Raw genomic sequence first — 19,821 nt, 5'->3', positions numbered from 1 at the left:
GTGGCATGATCTTGGCTCACTGCAGTCTCAACCTCCTGGGCTCAAGTGATCCTCCCACCTCAGCCTCCCCAGTAGCTGGGACTACAGATGCACCTACTACCACACGCAGCTAATTTTAAATTTTTCTTTAGAGATGGAGTCTCCCTATATTGCCCAGGCTGGTCTTGAACTCCTGGAATCAAGGGATCCTCCTGCCTTGACCTCTCGAAGTGCTAGGATTATGGGCGTGAGCCACGATGCCCAGCTGGGAAATGCCAATTAAATTCACAAAGAGACACCACTTCACACCCACTATCCTGGCTATTATTCAAACTGATGATGCTGACAGGTGTAGTCAAGGACATGAAGAAACTGGAACCCTCAGACTTCAGTGGTTGGGATATAAAATGTACAGCCACCTTGGAAAATCATTAGACAATTTCTTTAAAAGTTGAAGCCAGGCATGGTAGCTCACGCCTGTAATCGCAGCACTTTGGGAGGCCTGAGGTCAGGAGTTCGAGACCAGCCTGGCCAACATGGTGAAACCCTGTCTCTACTGAAAACACAAAAATTAGCCGGGCATAGTGCTGGATGCCTGTAATCTCAGTTACTTGGGAAGCTGAGGCAGGAGAATCACTTGAACCTAGGAGGAGGAGGCTGCAGTGAGCCAAGACTGCACCACTGCACTCCAGCCTGGGTAACACAGCAAGACTCTGTCTCAAAAACAAACAAACAAAAACGTGTAGTGGCTCACACTTGTAATCTGAGGACTTTGGGAGGCCGAGGCAGGAGGATCGCCTGAGTTCAGGAGTTCCAGGCTGCAGTGAACTATGAATGCACCACCACACTCCAGCTTGGGTGACAGAATAAGACCCTGTCTCTAAAAAATAAAAAAAATTTTAAAAAGTTAAGCTTGGTGTGGTGGCTCATGCCTGTAATCCCAGCTCTTTGAGAGGCCAAGGTGGGTGGATCACTTGAGGTCGGGAGTTCAAGACCAGCCTGACCACATGAAGAAACCCCCATCTCTACTAAAAATACAAAATTGGCCGGGCGTGGTGGCGCATGCCTGTAACCCCAAGCACTTGGGAGGCTGAGGCAGGAGAATCGTTTGAACCCGGGAGGCGGAGGTTGCAGGGAGGTGGAGGTTGCGGTGAGCCGAGATCATGCCATTGCACTCCAGCCTGGGCAACAGAGCGAAACACCGTCTCAAAAAAAAAAAAAAAAAAGTTAAACAAACTTACATGAGATCCAGCAATTCTATGACTAGATTATCCAAGAGAAATGAAAACATACCTCCTTCCTCCATGCAAACACTCATATGCGAGCGTTCACAGCATTATACATTTGGAAACACTCCAAATGTCTATCAGCTGATGAATGGATAAATAAAATGTGCCAATAGAAAATTCCACAAAATAGAATATTGTTCAGCAATAAAAAGGAATAAACATGCTATAGCATGAAAAAACCCAAAGCAATATGCTACATCAAAGAGGCCAGACACAAAAGGCCACATATTATATGAAGTACTTCTATGAAATGACCAGAAAGACAGATCTATTTGATCAGAAAGTAGATTAGTAGTTGCCTGGGGCTAGGCTGGGAACAGAGTGACTGCAAATAGGCACGAGGGATATTTTAGGGGTGATGAAGATGCTTTTTGTCACGGTGGTGATGGTTGCACAACTCTATAAAGTTACTAAAAACCATGAAGTTGTCCACTTTCAAAGGGCTGAATTTTTTGGTATGTAAATTATGCCTCAAAAAAGCGACTTTCAAAAAACACTGCAAACTTTGCAGTTAAAGCGTGTAGGGCTTAAATATGGCAACAGAACAGACTGTAGATGTTTCCACCTTGACAATGTAAAGGCAAATGTACATCCGGGTGCGAAGGCTCACGCCTGTAATCCCAGCACTTCGGGAGGCTGAGATGGGACGATCACTTGAGCCCACGAGTTCAAGACAAGCCTGGGCAACATAATGAGACCCTCCCCGCCCCCGTCTCTACAAAAAAATTAGCAGGCATGATGGCGGTTGTGTGGAGTCCCAGTTATTTGACAGGCTGAGGTGGAAGGATCCCTTGAGCCCAGAAGCTGAGGTTACAGTGAGCTGAGATCCTGCCACAGCACTCCAGCCCAGGTGACAGAGTGAGACCCTGTCTCAAAAAAAAAAAAAAAAAAAAGAAAGAAAAAGAAAAGAAAAGAGCAAACAAAACAGTGCAATGTTACTGCAATTCACTAAAAATACTATCAAAGAGAACTCCCATACGTTCCTGGTGGAATCCGTTTGGAATCACTCCCATACATTCCTGGTGGAATCCGTTTGGAATCACTTTGTAAACTGTTGGACTTTTTTTTTTTTTTTTTTTGAGACTGAGTCTCACTCTGTTGTCCAGGCTGAAGTGCAGTGGCGTGATCTCAGCTCACTGCAACCTCCGCCTTTCAGGTTCCAGTGATTCTTGTGCCTCAGTCTCCCAAGTAGCTGGGATTATAGGCACGTGCCACCATGCCCAGCTAATTTTTGTATTTTTATAGAGACAGGGTTTCACCATGTTGGCCAGGCTGGTCTTGAACTCCTGACCTCAAATGATCTGCCCACCTTGGCCTCCCAAAGTGCTGGGATTATAGGCATGAGCCACTGTGCCCAGCCCATTGGACATTTTTTACTGAAGTAAAAAGGAAAGTTTTCCTGCCCTATGACGCAGCAACTCCACCCCAGAGCCAGGAAACATACAAGAACACTCATGGTGGTATTGTTCCTAACAGCTTCCGACTGGAAATGTCCCAGATGCCCGTCCACTGTAGCACATACAAGTAAGTCATTAATAAGATAAGATGGACTACTACATAGACCAATAATACAAATAATACAAATACAAATATTACAAATAATACACATACAAAATAAGGAATAAGCCACAAGTACCCAGAACATGAATGATTATGAAAAGAAAAAAAGAACATTTTGTTTTTGAGACAGGGTCTCCCTGTGTTGCCCAGGCTGGAGTGCATTGGTGCAATCATAGCTCCCTGTAGTCTCCATCTCCTGCACTAAATCGATCCTCTTGCCTCAGCCTCCTCTACAGCTGGGACCACAGGCACACACCACCATGCCCAGCTAATTTTTGTATTTTTAGTAGAGATGGGGTTTCACCATGTTGGCCAGGCTGGTCTTGAACTCCTGACCTCAAATGATCTGCCCAACTTGAACTCCCAAAGTGCTGGGATTATAGGCATGAGCCACCACGCCCGGCCCTTTCTCCCTGTGTGAGGATGTCCCCTCTGCAAGATGGGAAATGTGCAGGTCTACATCTCTCATCCACAATCTGTGTGTTCAAAAGCTCAGAAAACCGAAGGCTTTTCCCAGACCCACTTGGTGGCAGGAGCTGACTTGAGCTGAGCTGTTCTAAGGTTTGGTGTAGTCTCTGGCTGTCCCTTGAGCATGAACCTGCGCTTCACTGAAGGCATATTAGTGTTTGATCACACAAATGCTCCTCAGCCCTACTAGGTGTCTAACGTAACATATCAAATGGGCTCTATACCACTTGTTTAATATTCAAAGTCTAGGCTGAGCACGGTGGCTCAGCCTGTAATCCCAGCACTTTGGGAGGCCGAGGTGAGTGGATCACTTGAGGTCAGGAGTTCAAGACCAGCCTGATCAACATGGTGAAACCTCATCTCTACTAAAATACAAAAATTAGCTGGACATGGTGGTATGTGCCTATAATCCCAGGTATTCGGGAGGCTGAAGCAGGAGGATGGCTTGAACCTGAGAGTTGGAGGACAGAGTGAGCAGAGATGGGGCCACTGCACTCCAGCCTCGGTGACAGAGGAGACTCCATCTCAAAAAAAAAAAAAAAAGTTCAAAGTCTAGATTTCCAAATGCATCTGGTTCCAAGAGTTTTGGATCAGAGATGATGGACCTCTAATAACCCCTGTTCCTCATGGTTGTGGGGAAATTTCATGAGATGAGGGCCTGGCCCTTGACAAATGTTTGCTGCCACTGTGAGGAGTTGCTATGATTAGCATCGAACGCCCAGCTATGGGATGGAGGAGTCCACGTGGGCACTTCCATCTGCTGCGACCAGAGACTAGAAGAATGTGGGATAAAGACAGGCGTGCTTAGGAAATAACAAGGCGAAACACAGCAGGACAAAAACTGAACCTCTGGCACGATCGTTCGATGAATTTTCAAAAGGAAAAAGAAAATACCAAGTTCCAAATCTATCCCTAGAAAAAGAGTGGTGACTGGGCACGGTGGCTCAAGCCTGTAATCCCAGCACTTTGGGAAGCCAAGGCAGGAGGATGGCTTGAGCCCAAGAGTTTGAGACCAGTCTGGGAAATACACAAACAACATTAAAAAAAATTAGCCAGGCACAGTGGTGTGCGCTTGCAGTCCCAGCTACTCGGGAGGCTAAGGTGGGAGGATCACTTGAGCCTAGGAAGCTGAGGCTGCAGTGAGCTGAGACTGTGCCACTGCACTCCAGCCTGGGTGGGAGTGAGACCTTGTCTCAATTAAAAAAAAAAAGAAAAGAAAAGAAAAAGAAAAAGGAAGGAGCCAGGCGTACCGGTTATGTTCATAGTGTTAGTCATAGGTGAACAGGCTATGATAGTTAAGGAAGTACCTTCACAAAACACTAACAGCTACTGTTAACTGAGCACTTATTTTGCTCCAGGCATGTGGGAAGTGCTTTACAAAATCTCACAGAAGCTTCAAACCACTCCACGAAGTAGGCACATGGGGAAACTGAGGCTTGGAGGAGGGAAGCAACGTGCGCACAGTCACTGAGCAAAGAAGCAACAGAGCCATGTCAAAACACAAAATTACAACAAACTTCGTTATAGATCTAATGGGCTTTTAGTCAAAATTCCTGAATGATGAGCCTCCATCCCACAAAACAGACTGAGACCCCCACTGGGTAGTAAGAGAATGGGGGTTTTGTAAAGTGGGCCCAAGGAAAAAGAATAACAGAAACAAAATAAAACAAAATAAAAGCTAGGCCGGGCGCAGTGGCTCACACTTGGAATCCCAGCACTTTGGGAGGCCAAGGCAGGTAGGTCACCTGAGGTCAGGAGTTCGAGACCAGCCCAGCCAACATGGTGAAACCCCATCTCTACTAAAAATACAAAAATTAGCTGGGTGTGGTGGTGTACGCCTGTAGTCCCAGCTACTCGGGAGGCTGAGGCAGGAGAATCACTTGAACCCAGGAGATCAAGCCTGCAGTGAGCTGTGATGATGCCACTGCACCACAGCCTGGATGACAGAGTGAGACCCCATCTAAAAGGAAAAAAAAAACCTGCTGGTTATTTGAATTCTGGTATATAGGACTCCACAGTTTGTGCTACGGTATACATGTCTTCTGTCTCTTTGTTTCAAAATGATCTTACTTTATTTTCCCCCAATTTTTACGGTGAAATTTCATTATATAGACAAGTTGAAAGAGTAATCAAATGAACATCACTATATGCTCCACGTTTTGCCATATTTGTGCTCTCTTTTTTTTTTTTTGGACAGAGTTTCACTCTTGTCACCCAGGCTGGAGTGCAATGGTGTGATCTCAGTTCACTACAACCTCCACCTCCCGGGTTCAAGTGATTCTCCTGCCTCAGCCTCCCAAGTAGCTGGGATTAAAGGTACTTGCCATCATGTCCCGCTAAATGTTGTATTTTTGTAGAGATGGAGTTTCAGCATGTTGGCCAGGCTAGTTTCAAACTCCTGACCTCAGGTCATCCACCCGCCTCAGCCTCCCAAAGTGCTGGGATTACATTACTGCACCAGGCAGTGTTGATGAATTACTCTTCAATACTTCCAATGAATCTCCTAAGAATAAGGGCAACCTATGGGTTTACAAGATGATCATTCTTAACGCCATCAAGAGAAATCCATTCTGCCATCAATACCCACTCCGTGAACAATTTCCCTGTCTTTAGCGGGTCTTCTGTGGCTATTTCCTCCTAACAAGATCCCCAAGGAGGCTCAAACACCACTGGGGGTGGTCAGGTCTCACTCGTCTCTTTTCATCTAAAACACTGCCTTTTCCATTTTTCCAAGAGATTGTATTACTTTTGTCATAGAAAAAAATTAATGCAAACTTTTTCTATTTGATTTGTAAGCCATATATAGAACTTGACTGGAATTGGAGAAATGAACATTTACACAAATACAAAAATGTTACTTTAAAAATGTATCTTTTTGTCTGGGTGCCAGTGGCTCACACTTATAATCCCAGGACTTTTGATGGCGGAGACGGGCGGATGGCTTGAGCCCAGGTGTTCGAGACCAGCCTGGGCAACACGGCAAAACCCCATATCCACAAAAAATACAAAAATTAGTGGGGTTTGGGGGTGTGCGCCTGGGGCCCCAGTTACTCAGGAGGCCGAGGTGGGAGGATCTCTTGACCCCAGGAGGTCAAAGCTGTAGTGAGTCATGATCACAACCCTGCACTCCAGCCTGGGCAACATATATATAATATATATGAGATATATATATATATATATATATTTTTTTTTTTTTTTTTTTTGCGATGGAGTCTTGCTTTTGTTGCCTAGGCTGGAGTGCAGTGGCACGTTCTAGGCTCACTGCAACCTCCGCTTCAAGCGATTCTCCTGCCTCAGCTTCCTGAGTAGTTGGGATTACAGGCGCCCACCACCATGCCAGGCTAATTTTTGTACTTTTAGTAGAGATGGGGTTTCATGTTGGCCAGGCTGGTCTCCAACTCCTGACCTCAGGTGATCCTCCCACCTCGGCCTCCCAAAGTGCTGGGATTACAGGGGTAAGCCACTGCGCCTGGCCTAAAGATCTATTTTTTAAAAGAAGCTCCTTAGCCAAGACTTACAAAAAGAAAGTCAACAGATATTAGGTATATTTAATGGAACAATCAATACAAGTTTTAAAAAATTATTTAATGTTTGAAAAGTACCCAAAAGAGAAGTTAAAAGTAATGCCCTGACGGTACAGGGAGGTGATTATATAGGGAGGAGGAAAACCATGGAGATGATGAAAATTGTCTCCTATTTTAGCAAGGGACCCATGGATGCCTCGTCTAAAAGTCGATGGAATAAATAATTCAAAAATCTGCTTTAAAGATTTGGCAATAGACACCAAAGGAATCAAAAGTGGAAAAAGTAAAAAAACGAGGCAGCAGCGATCGTGAGTTACTTTTTGCCATTTTTGAAAAGTAATGTAATTACAAAAAAAAATGTATTTGGCCGACAGGGGTTGGGGGCGGTGGTGAGGGAGGTTTAAAGGCGTGTTGTTTTCCATGCAAAGCCGTGTTCTACGTGTCTGAGTGTCGTATATTACTGGAACATTTTTAAAGTATTATTTAGTTTACAACTAGACGCATACTATTTGTCTTTCAAACTATGGAGTAAACAGACGCTGTCTAAAGTTGAAGAGGCAATATACAGAGCTTTAGAACAAATCGCTAACACTGCAGAAGTAACACAGCAGCATAAAATTTAAGTCGAGAGTTGCGGCCGTGGCGAAACACATAATGTGCCCAAATTGCTAAATCAAGAAACCGCCCTCCGAGGCTTCTGATTCACTGATTCTGCGAAGGGACTGCAGGCCAGAAGACAGAAAATCCAGCAACGGTAAAAAGCGGCCTAGCCTTCCCCGGGCTGTGGCGCCCACGTGTTGGTTTGCAGCGTTTGGCAGGGGTTTTGGATGGTGGCCTCCGCGGACGAGCGCAGGGGTGGAGAGGCCTGGGCGTCCGAACACCTACTTTCAAAGCAAAGCCCTTCCAGATTTAGGGCTTTCTAACGTGCATTTGTATAACTTTGGGTTTAAAGGAGCCTCAGGCCGCGGAAGGGCCCGGGGAAGGGACGCTGCGGGTTACGGGACTCCCAGGGAGCCGCCCCTGGGGGCAGGGCCTGGCGCGGGAATCCTTCCCGGGGCGCCCAGGCTGCAGGCGAGAACAGGACTGACGCTTGGCTCCCGACCTCGGTCCCCTACCTGTCCCGGCGCTCACCTGGCGGCCTGCTCGGAGGCGGCAGCGGCGGGCTAAGCTCCACTTCCCCACTTTGCCCTGGGAGGCAGTCGGGGGGCTTCACGGGACTGGCGTGGCCCAGGGAGCCCCGGGACCGGCGGTCTGGGCGGTCGGTCCTCTCCTGGGGCGTGGCGGCTGCAGCCCGGCGCCGGGGGCGGCGACTCTGAGATCCCGCGGGCCGGTGCGGGAGGCCGCCCCTCCTCCGGCGGCGGGGCGGGGCGGGGCGGGAGCGAGGGTGGGCGGGGGCGGGCGAGGGCGGGGCGGGAGCGAGGGTGGGCGGGCGAGGGCGGGGCGGGGGCGAGGGTGGGCGGGGGCGGGCGAGGGCGGGGGCGGGGCAGGAGCGAGGTGGGCGGGGCGGGAGCGAGGGTGGGCGGGGCGGGAGCGAGGGTGGGCGGGGCGGGCTGGGAGGGCTGTGGGCGGTGAGGGGGATGCGGCGGGAATAGGGCCCGCCCCTGGGAGAGCCGCCTCCTCTGAGTGGACGAATTCCAGGTCCCCAAGTCCCCCCACTCGCGGGGTAACTGGTCCTAGCTCCCCTCCTCGCATCCACATCCGGTTCCCTTCTGGTTCTGGCCTCCTGCCCGCAGCCGCCTCCACCATTCACAACATCGATGGGATCGTGCACAGGTCCACGGCTGGTAAACCGCTTAGCTGTGATCCCGACCCAGGGCCTGATGCGAAACTCTCGGATCAAAGTCCCTGACCACGGGGATTTTCTTGTATTTACATTGCTTCCCAGGGCTAGATTCTCAGAAGCCCTGGCCTGGTCTGAAATTCAGCCCCTCCACCACACACACTCTCTGCAGCAATGACAAACCTGTGCCCTCCCACCCTAGGACGCCCCCGTCCTCCCATGTCCCCGGCTAGAGACAACTGAATTAATCCGGAGGTTCAGTATCGGTCAGGATGGGGCCACGACCCGTTTTCTCCCTTTACCTCTGCCCTTGGGTCTTTGCAGTCCCTTTTGATGGCCCCAGATTGCACCAGGGACCTTAAGGTGACTGATCTCAGACATCCCAGAGCTAGTTTTCTGGACGCCGGGCCTCGCCCACGTTTGTAAATCATTCTCCAGCCCCACTGGCTCGTATCTGCCACGGTGCCAAATGCTTTATATGCATGACCTCCTCATGGACGCCTCTCCTGAGAAACTGGTCCAGAGATACCTGGTCTATTGCACGCAGTCCAAGTCGCTAGCTTGGGGTGGGCGGGGACCACACAGCCGGAGAGCCTGGATTCCCCAAGGCCCCTTCCCCTAGAATCCTCCGCCAGGCCCCACAGCGCCATCGTGAGGACGGCGTGAGACTCTGCGTGCGCAGCGCGAAGCAGTGCCGGGCTCGGAGCCAACGCTGATTTGACTACTATTATATTATTTGTACCAACCGCCTTTGAAAGCATTTTCTGCTGTAGGTTGTAAAATTACTGTATTATTGGTAGAGTTTTTAGAGCAGATCCACACGCAGTTCCTTATGTGAAAGGCGTAGGCCTACATTTGTTTTGCATTCCGGATTGGGGGGGGTTATTTATTTTATTTTATTTTTTTGTGACGGAGTCTCACTCTGTCCCCGAGGCTGGAGTGCAGTGGCGCGATCTCGGCTCACTGCAACCTTGGCCTTCCAGGTTCAAGCAATTCTTCCTGCCTCAGCCTCTCGAGTAGCTGGGATTACAGGTACCCACCACCATGTCCGGCTAATTTTTGTATTTTTTAGTAGAGATGGGGTTTCGCCACGTTGGTGAAGCTGGTCTCAAACTCCTGACCTCAGGTGATCCGTCCGCCTCGGCCTCCCAAAGTGCTGGGTTTACAGGTGTGAGCCACCGTGCCTGGCCAGACCTAAATTTTGAACCTAAATTTAATAATGAGAAAATAGGTCAGGCCTGGTGACTCATGCCTGTAATCCCAGCTCTTTGGGAAGGGGAGGTGGGAGGATCACTTGAGCCCAGGGGTTCGAGACCAGAGTCCCTATTTCTGCAAAAAAAATTTAGCCAGGTGTGGTGGTACACACCTATAGACTCAGCCATTAATACTTGTGAGGATGAGATGGGAGGATTGCTTGAGCCCACGAGTTCGAGGTTACAGTGATCTATGATCACATCACTGCATTCCAGCCTGGACAACAGAGCAAGACACTGTCTCAAAAAAAAAAAAAAAATGGAAATCATCTTGCATTGAGAATGGGGGTATCCCCAACTGGCCAGGACTCTTCAAAAAGTCAACATACAAATAATTACAAAAGAGCCGGGTACGGTGGTGCCTACCTGTAGTCCCAGCTACTTGGGAGGCTGAAGCTGGGGGATCGCTTGAGTCCGGGAGTACTGGGCTGTATTGCGCTATGCCAATCGGGTGTCCACACTAAGTTCGGCATCAATATGCTGACCTCCCCAGAGCAGGGGACCACCAGGTTGCCTAGGGAGGGGTGAACCGGCCCAGATTGGAAATGGAGCAGGTCAAAACTCCATGCTGATCAGTAGTGGGATCGCGCCTGTGAATAGCCACTGCACTCCAGCCTGGGCAACATAGTGAGACCCCGTCTCTAAAAAATAATAATTATTATTATTATAGAAGAGACCGAAGAGATCTTAACAACCGAATATTGTAGTTGCACCTTGATTGGGTCCTGAATTAGCTGTTGACTTTGGGTTCCATTGCTCAGTGCTGATTTTTCTCTTCCTATTTGGTCAGGCTTGCTTGTCTCTTGACTTTCCCAAACAAGGGATGAGGCTGGTGTCTGTAGGTGACAGGGGTGCGCTTCCTGTTCTAAATATCTGAGTTTTTCCACTAGTTTGGGCCTACGTTAGAGCATGAATGGGAGCTTTGTGTCTGGGTCAGGGGGCTTGCAAACAGGCTGGTCTCACTTGTGGGCGGAGAAGGGTCCAAGAGCCCTACTTCCAGCTGCTCCTCCCCTCTGCCCCAAGTGCCAGGGTAGGGCTGGCTGCCTTTTTTTTTTTTTTCATTTCAGATGTCAGCATCTACTGTAGTTACCACCTCAGGCTGTCAGAGTTGGATCTCTTTAGGGAATCACCCTTCAGTTCTTGCTTTGCCTACACTTGAATGTTAGGTGGCCCATTCCCTGGGGAGGAGGGGGAGGAGAGGGCACAGGAGGCTCAGACAGACAAACAGACTCATCTGAGCCCATCTTCTCCGCCTTTTTTTTTTTGAGACAGGGTCTTGCTCTGTCACTCAGGCTGGAGTGCAGTGGTGTGATCTCCCCAGTTCAAGCCATTTTCCTGAGTAGCTGGACCACGGCACTGTATTTTTTGCAGAGATGAGGTTTTGCCATGTTGCCCAGGCTGGTGGTCTTGAACTTCTGACTTCAAGACATCCTCCCACTTTGATCTCCCAAAGTGCTGGGATTATAGGCATGTGCCACCAGGCCTGGCTCATTTAATAAATTTTGATGATCTTTCCATATCACTACATAGGGAGCTTCCTTTTTTTATTTTAGTTAATTTTATTATTATTAATTATTATTTTTGAGACAGAGTCTCGCTCTGTTGCCCAGGCTGAAGTGTAGTGGAGTGATCTCAGCTCACTGCAATCTCTGCCTCCCGGGCTCAAGCGATTCTTGTGCCTCAACCACCTGAGTAGCTGGGATTACAGGTGTGCGCCACCATACCCTGCTAATTTTTGTATTTTTAGTAGAGACAGGTTTCGCCATGTTGGCCAGGCTGGTCTTGAACTCCTGGGCTCAACTGATCTGCCTGTCTTGGCCTCCCAAAATCTGGGATTATAGGCGAGAGCCACCATGCCCGTCCACAAGTAGCCATTTTTCCATGCTGCTCAATTCTCAGACATTCAGGGGCTTGCATGTGTAAGGACAGGAATACTAACTAATCTTTGTTCTTTGATAAAAATCATTAAACAGTTGTTCCTCTAAATCTTCCTCCAAACCAGATTTCCCTAATCATTTCAACATTCCTTCCAAATGCCATCGCTTAAACCCTTCACAAATCTAATGTCAGATGCTCGCAAATGTTGTAAATACCTTAACAAATAGACAAAGCAATTGTGTGCTATTATAATGATTACAAAACTAATGCATACTTGTGCCGACACGTGTCACCAGTGTGCTGATACCCATGGATTTGAACTTGCTTCTTTTTTTTTTTTTTTTTTTGAGACGGAGTCTCCCTCTGTCGCTGGGCTGGAGTGCAGTGGCATGATCTCCGCTCACTGCAACCTCCTCCTCCTGGGTTCAAGTGATTCTCCTGCCTCAGCCTCCTGAGTAGCTGGGACTACAGGCATGCACCACCATGCCCAGCTAATTTTTATATTTTTAGTAGAGACGGGGTTTCACCACGTTGGCCAGGATGGTCTCTATCTCTTGACCTCATGATCCGCCCACTTCGGCCTCCCAAAGTGCTGGGATTACAGGTGTGAGCCACTGTACCTGGCCTGAACTTGCCTACCTTGGCTCACGTCTATAATCCCAGAACTTTGGGAGGATGAGGTGGGTGGATCATATGAGATCAGGAGTTATACCAGCCTGGCCAACATGGTGAAAACCCATCTCTACTAAAAATACAAAACTTAACCAGACATGGTGGCACATGCCTCTAGTCACAGCTACTCGGGGAGAGTGAGGCAGGAGAATTGCTTGAACCTGAGAGGTTGTGGTGAGCCAAGATTGCACCATTGCACTCCAGCCCGGGCGATGAGAGTGAAACTCCATCCACACACCCCCCTTCACCAAAAAAAAAGTGGAATTGTTTATTTTTCATTCGTTTATTTATTTTTGAGACAGTCTGGCTCTGTTATCCAGGCTGGAGCTTAGTGTCAGGATCACAGCTCACTGCAGCCTTGATCTCCTGGGCTCAAGTGATCCTTCCACCTCAGTCCCAAGTAGCTGGGACTACAGGGGGCATGCTACCACACCCAGCTAATTTCTGTATTTTTTGTAGAGATGGGACTTTGCCATGCTGCCCAGGCTGGTCTCGAACTCATGAGCTCAAGCGATCCACCCGCTTCAGCCTCCCAAAATGCTGGGATTACAGGCACAAGCCACCGTGCCTGACCTTGTTTCTTTATTATTGCTATTCTAGTGTTTAGGCTCCTTTCCTGCAGGGAGTGTGTTTTGACTCGCCCAGTGTAAGGAGCCTTGGTTACCGTCTGAGAAGTGCTGAGATTTCAGCTGTAGATCCAAGTCAGTTTCAGGAAGGCTGATGATTCAGGACCGGCAGCGAGGCCCGGGGAGCTTCTAGCAGGGCAGCCCACTGAATGTGGGTGTTACTCAGAGCCGGTCCACGTGCTTGGATCTGAGCAGGAAGGGAGGTTTTATTTATGGTCCTGGTCGTGCTTTCCCTCGGAGTCACATTTGTTCCTGGTGTCTCCTCACATGGTGCAGGCTAATGTGCCTACTCTGCAGCTCTTTCTGCTGAGCAAGGCCTGTTTCTACCCAGTTAAATCTAAAGCCTTCCATCACAATAAAACCCCAACTGTCATTCCCATCCACCATGATGCCAATCTGATGTATTATCAAATGTTTACATCGCTGGGCACGGTGGCTCATGCCTGGAATCCTAGTGCTTTGGGAGGCCGCAGGATCACTTGAAACCAGGAGTTCAAGACCAGCCCGTGCAACCCCCATCTCTACAGAAAATTAAAAAATTAGGTGGTTATGGTGGTGTGTGGCTGTGGTTCTAGCTACTTGGGAGGCTGGGGCAGGAGGATCGCCTGTGCCCGGGAGATCAAGGCTGCGGTGAGCTGTGATTGCACCACCACACGCCAGCCTGAGTGACAGAGCGAGACCCTGTCTCAAAACAAACAAAAAACGTTTACATCTTTGCCTATCTAAGAAGTGAAAATAGAACAAAAAAAAAGTATTTTTCTGGTATCTTCCTTGGCATTTCTCCTAAGATGAGGACATTGGTCATCTTTTCACGTGTTTCAGAACCATTTGCATTTCTTTCTCCATAATTTGTTTGTTAATCACCTTTGCCTATTTTTCTGCACTTACTGGTTAGGTGTTGTGTTTTTAAAATGGTGCAATGGGCTGGGTGCAGTGGCTCATGCCTGTAATCTCAGCACTTTGGGAGACTGAGGCAGGCAGATCACTTGAGCTCAGGAGTTCGAGACCAGGCTGGCCAACATAGTGAAAACCCGTTTCTACTAAAAATATAAAAATTAGGCCAGGTGCGGTGGCTCACACCTGTAATCCCAGCACTTCGGGAAGCCAAGGTGGGTGGATTACGAGGTCAGGAGTTTGAGACCAGCCTGGCCAACATAGTGAAACCCTGTCTCTACTAAAAATACAGATATTAGCTGGGCATGGCAGAGCATACCTATAATCCCAGCTACTTGGGAGGCTAAGGCAGGAGAATTGCTTGAACCCGGGAGGCGGAGGTTGCAGTGAGCCAAGATCATGCCACTGCACTCCAGCCTGAGCGACAGAGCAAGATTGTGTCTTGTAAATAAATATGAAAAAATACAAATATAAATACAAAAATTAGCTTGGCGTGGTGGCACATGCCTGTAGTCTCAGCTACCTGGGATGCTGAGGTACAAGGATCGCTTGAACCTGGAAGGTGGGGGCTGCAGCCAGCTGAGATCCCACCACTGCACTCCAGCCTGGGTGACAAAGCGAGACTGTCTCAAAGAAAAAAAAAAGGCACGATGATTGCAAACAGTGAAAAATAGGCGGCTGTCACATACAAACCTAACTTTCCAGCCTCTGGAGAGATGGCCTAGGCTACAGGGCACGTGTCTCACAGTCCCTCACCTGTGCAGTGCATTGCCCGGGCCTATCATCCATCACGTTAATATCCTGGCCTGTGGTTGTCAGTGGTGGTGAGGCAATCAAATCCCTAGGCAGATAGGGTGGGTCCCCAGTGAAACCCCACCTTCAAGCCAAAGACAGTTTTGAGCCTGAAGGCCAAGCTACAAGTCTTAGATAAATCCACGGACCAGACTGAGAACTTGTCTTCCCGTTTGGTGCAATTTTCTCTGATTCCTCCCCATCCTTCACCTATTTTACACAAACGTACCCTTCCCTAAATGTTCGTTTGTTTTGAGGCAGAGTCTCAAAAGAGACATCATTCTTTTATAATAATGGTGGTCCTCGTCCTCATAGTTGTTATCTAATCATGTTCTATGATTGTTAGTTCCAAAATCTTAAGTGCCATAATAAATAAATAAAAAAGAAAAATCAAATAAAATCTTAAGTGCCAGATTCTGGGCTAAGAGATCTAGGTACGGTATTGCATTAATTCCTCGGGCAACTCTCTGGGATAGGCACCCTTACCACCCTGAAGAGAGAAGTAGAGACAATAGTGCTAAGACATGGAGAAGCCTCGGCCGGCCACGGTGGCTCACACTTGTAACCCCAGCACTTTGGGAGGCCTAGGTGGGTAGATCACCTGAGGTCAGGAGTTCGAGAACAGCCTGGTTTTAAGTTAATTTTCTTTCATTTTAATTTTTATTTTTTTAGAGACAGGCTCTCTCCATGTTGCCCAGGCTGATCTCAAACTCCCGGCCTCAGACAAGCCGCCCGCCTTGGCCTCCCAAAGTGCTGGGATTACAGGCATGAACCACCGTGCCCCATCCTTAAATTAATTTTCAGTGTATTAAAGCTACCAGTGTAAACATTGTTTTCTTTAAGCTTCAAAGTTCTACTTACAGATATTATTTTATTTATAAATCTAATAAATTCCAGCAGTCACTTTTAGGGAGGCCTTTGATTAATGTCCAACCAATTCCATTTGCAATAGCTTCACATTCCATTTAGAATTTTAATTAAATTGTGTTCAGTGTTCTGCTTTCACAAATTTAGACTGCTTGATTTTCTTGGGAACCTCAACAGACGCTTCTAAGAAGCAAAACCTTCCCAAGTACCAACTCTTAAAAGAAATTAAACATATCAAGACCTTTAAAACATCCCAATAGCATTTACTTACCGAGAGTAAAATTCTTTTACTCATGTTTCAGTGAAAAATTACAAGTCCACAGCAATGAATTTACACAATTACACGTTTTACCTTGGAAGACTAACATTTACAGGGCAAGTGTTTCATATTTCCTAATATGCCAAACTCTTTTAAACATTAGAAATACTTAAAAACCAACCAAACAAGCTAAAAAAATTTACAAGTATTTAACGTACTTAAAATACCAAATAGCCCAGGTGATTCTTTTTTTTTTTTTAGATGGAATCTTGCTCTGTTGCCCAGGCTGGAGTGTGCAGTGGCACAATCTTGGCTCACTGCAACCTCTGCCTCCCGGGTTCAAACCATTCTTCTGCCTCAGCCCCTGAGTAGCTGGGATTACAGGCGTACACAACCACTCCTGGCTAGTTTTTGAATTTTTAGTAGAAACGGAATTTCTCCATGTTGGCGAGGTCGGTCTCAAACTCCTGACCTCAGGCAATCCACCTGCCTCAGCCTTCCAAAGTGCTGGGATTACGGGTGTGAGCCACTGCGCCCAGCCTGACGATTCTTAAATATAACACAAAAGTCTTAATTCTGGGGCTTTGATTTCCTTCATCTCTCTATTCAACTTTAAGCCTTCCTGGCTGAACATGAAAAGATGTACGTAAGAGAACAGTTTTACTGGCCAGGCACAGTGGCTCATGTCTGTAATCCCTGTACTTTGGGAGGCCAAGGTGGGAGGATCACTTCAAGCCAGGAGTTTGAAATCAGCTTGGGCAACAAAGTGAGACCCTGTCTCTGTTCTTATTTCTTATTTATTTATTTATTGAAACGGAGTCTTGCTCCGTTGCCCAGGCTGGAGTGTGGAGTGCAGTGGCGTGATCTCGACTCACTGCAACCTCCGCCTCCCGGGTTGAAGCGATTCTCCTGCCTCTGCCTCTGGAGTAGCTGGGATAACAGGCACCTGCCATGATGCCTGGCTAATTTTTTTGTGTATTTTTAGTAGAGATGGAGTTTCATTCATCATGTTGGCCAGGCTGGTCTTGAACTCCTGGCCTCAAATGATCCATCCACTTTGGCCTCCCAAAGTGCTGGGATTACAGGATTGAGCCACGATATCTGGCCTCTTATTATTATTATTATTTTAGTGGGGACAGGGTCTCACTGCAGCCCAGGCTGAAGTGCAGTGGTGCAATCACGTCTCAGTGCAGCCTCAGCCTCCTGGGCTCAAGTGATCCTCCCGCTTTAGCCTTCCAAATAGCTGGGACTATACGCGCATGCCACCATACCCAGCAACTTTGTGTATTTTTTATAGAGACAGGGTTTTGCCACGTTGCCCAGGCTGGTCTAGAACTCGTGACCTCAAGTGGTCGACCCACCTCGGCCTCCCAAAGTGCTGGGATTATAGGTACAAGCCACCATGCCCAGCCTCCTATCTCTATTCTTAAAAAAAAAAAAAAAAAGAAAAGAAAAGAAGAGAAAAGAAAACAATTTTGCTAGCTAGGTGAGACTAATTCTTGGCCAGATAATTTATTATTGGAAAGGGAGTTCTGACTTTCTAGTCATTAAAAAAAAAACCTTACAGGTGGCTCACACCTGTAAGCCCAGCACTTTGGGAGGCTGAGGCAGGAGGATCACTGGAGCCCAGGAGTTCGAGACCAGCCTGGGCAACCTAGGGAGACCTCCGTCTCTACAAAAAACTTAAAAAATTAGACAGGCATGGTGGCAGGCACCCATGGTCCCAGCTACATGGGAGGCTGAGGTGGGAGGATCGCTTGAGCCCAAGAGGTCAAGGCTGTAGTGAGCTGTCTTTGCACCACTGCACTCCAGCCTGGGCAACAGAGCAAGACCCTGTCTCAAAACAAAACAAAACAAAACAAAACAAAAAAACCTTTTCAAAAACCCTTCTGAGTCTCGCTCTGTTGCCCAGGCTAGAGTGCAGTGGCACGATCTTGGCTCGCCATAACCTCCACCTCCCAGGTTCAAACGATTCTCCTGCCTCAGCCTCCCAAGTGCTTGGGGTTACAGGTGTGCACCACCATGTCTGGCTAATTTTTTTTAGTAGAGACAGGTTTCACTATTTTGGCCAGGCTGGTCTTGAACTCTTGACCTCATGATCCACCTGCCTCTGCCTCCCAAGGTGCTGGGATTACAGGCGTGAGCAACCTCGGCTGGTCTGAGCCCTTTTTAAATTGTTACCATAACAAGTGGGCTTCATGGGCTACAGAGGTTTTGTCCTCTGGCCTTCAATCCAGGTTCATGGTGTACCATCAGCTCACTTTCCCAACCAGTGACATCAGAGGGAAGTCTGTAGCTACCCAGGTGACTTGTGGCTGGTCCCTCTGTTGCCCAGCTCTATTCTGCATTCTCTGCATTCCATCTCGCTGTCTGGCCAGGCCACGGCCCCTGAGAGTAGTTACATGACGCCTGGCGTGCTGATGGTATTGCCTGTCACCCCTTTGGCCAGCTTTGCTCCTAGCGAGGCTGATGTTGGGGTTGTGACCCAGAGGTGAACAGGCAGGTCTCAGAGGGCCCGTTGGGGATGCTGTGGATTGTTCCTGGGAGGGATCAGCTCTCGCAATGTCAACAGAGTGCAAAGAGGATGCAGCTCATCTGTCATTTACTAGCCTAGGGGCGGCAGCGTGTGCGGCTGCCAGGCTCAACTTACAAACCTCAGAGGCTGCAGGCTTGCAGGAGGAGAGGCGAGGAGCCCATCCATGTTGGGGAAGGAGGTCAGATAACAGGCTCTGGACAGGCTGGAGGGGGACAGAGGGAGGAGGCTGGCCAAGCAACCTCCAAGCCCAGCCCTGCCAACCTGTCAATCCAGAAACGAGAGCCTACTGCATGCAGCATCTATTTTGCTTTTTTTTTTTGAGACGGAGTCTTCCTCTGTCGCCCAGCCTGGAGTGCAGTGGTGTGATCTCGGCTCACTGCAACCTCAGCCTCCCGGATTCAAGAGATTCTTCTGCCTTGGCCTCCTGAGTAGCTGGGACTACAGGCTCATGCCAATACACCCAACTAAATTTTTGGATTTTTAGTAGAGATAGAGTTTCACCATGTTAGCCAGGATGGTGTCCATCTCCTGACCTCGTGATCCGCCTGCTTCAGCCTCCCAAAGTGCTGGGATTACAAGCGTGAGCCACTGCACCCAGCCTATTTTGCTTTTTTTCTTTGAGACAGGGGCTCACTGTGTTGCCCAAGCTGGAGTGCAGTGGTGCCATCATAGCTCACTGCAGCCTCCAACTCCTGGGCTCAAGCGTTCCTCCTGCCTTAGCCTCTTAAGTAGCTGGGACTACGGGTGCACGCCACCACACTCAGCTAATTTTTTGATTTTGTTTTTATTTTTATTTTTTATAGAGACAGAGTCTCACTATGTTGCCCAGGCTGGTCTTGAACTGCTGGACTCCAGTGATCCTCCTGCCTCAGCCTCCCAAAGTGCTGGGATTACAGGTGTGAGCCACCACGCCCAGCCTAACACCTGTTATGTGCACCGTTGCTCTCGCAGGGTTCTGCTTTCTAGAAGGTGGAGGAGTGATAGCCCAGCTGCGGGGTGATCCTGCCCGAGGGGTGATCATAGATGTCAGGTGTATTCTGAATGTCTTTTGAAGGAAAGATAAAGGATTTGCTGCTGGACTGGGTTTGGTGTGAAAGAAGGGGAGAGAGAGGAGTCCAGGACAAGGCCAGGCTCGTGGGTCTGGCAGCTGGTAAAATGAGAGTGCGGCTCCCTGGAGATGGTGTGTGGACTCTGAATAGATTCAGGGGGCCGCAAAATTCGTTCTTTCTGGGCATGTGCTATGAACTTCAAGGCCCATGTTTCTCTTTTTTCCTAGATGGAGTTTCCCTTTTGTTGCTCAGGTTGGAGTGCCATGGTGGGGTCTTGGCTCACCACAACCTCCGCCTCCTGGGTACAAGTGATTCTCCTGCCTCAGCCTCCTGAGCAGCTGAGATTACAGGCATGTGCCACCACATCTGGCTAATTTTTTTTTTTTTTTTTTTTT

The 19,821-nt window shown here is 48.4% G+C and overlaps 1 protein-coding gene across 2 annotated transcripts in view; it reads right to left on the bottom strand.

Annotated features, from left to right (window-relative positions):
* The window catches only part of LOC105705936 (F-box only protein 17), a 70,904-nt gene that overhangs the window by 24,850 nt on the left and 26,233 nt on the right, over positions 1–19,821 (bottom strand). The gene's annotated exons all lie outside the window — the stretch shown is intronic.

This window comes from Aotus nancymaae, unplaced genomic scaffold, assembly GCF_030222135.1.
Source record: "Aotus nancymaae isolate 86718 unplaced genomic scaffold, 86718_ANA_hifiasm-v0.15.2.pri h1tg000028l, whole genome shotgun sequence".
NCBI lineage: Eukaryota > Metazoa > Chordata > Mammalia > Primates > Aotidae > Aotus > Aotus nancymaae.
Note: the sequence above shows the minus strand (reverse complement) of the source record. Positions and strands in the feature narration are given on the sequence as shown.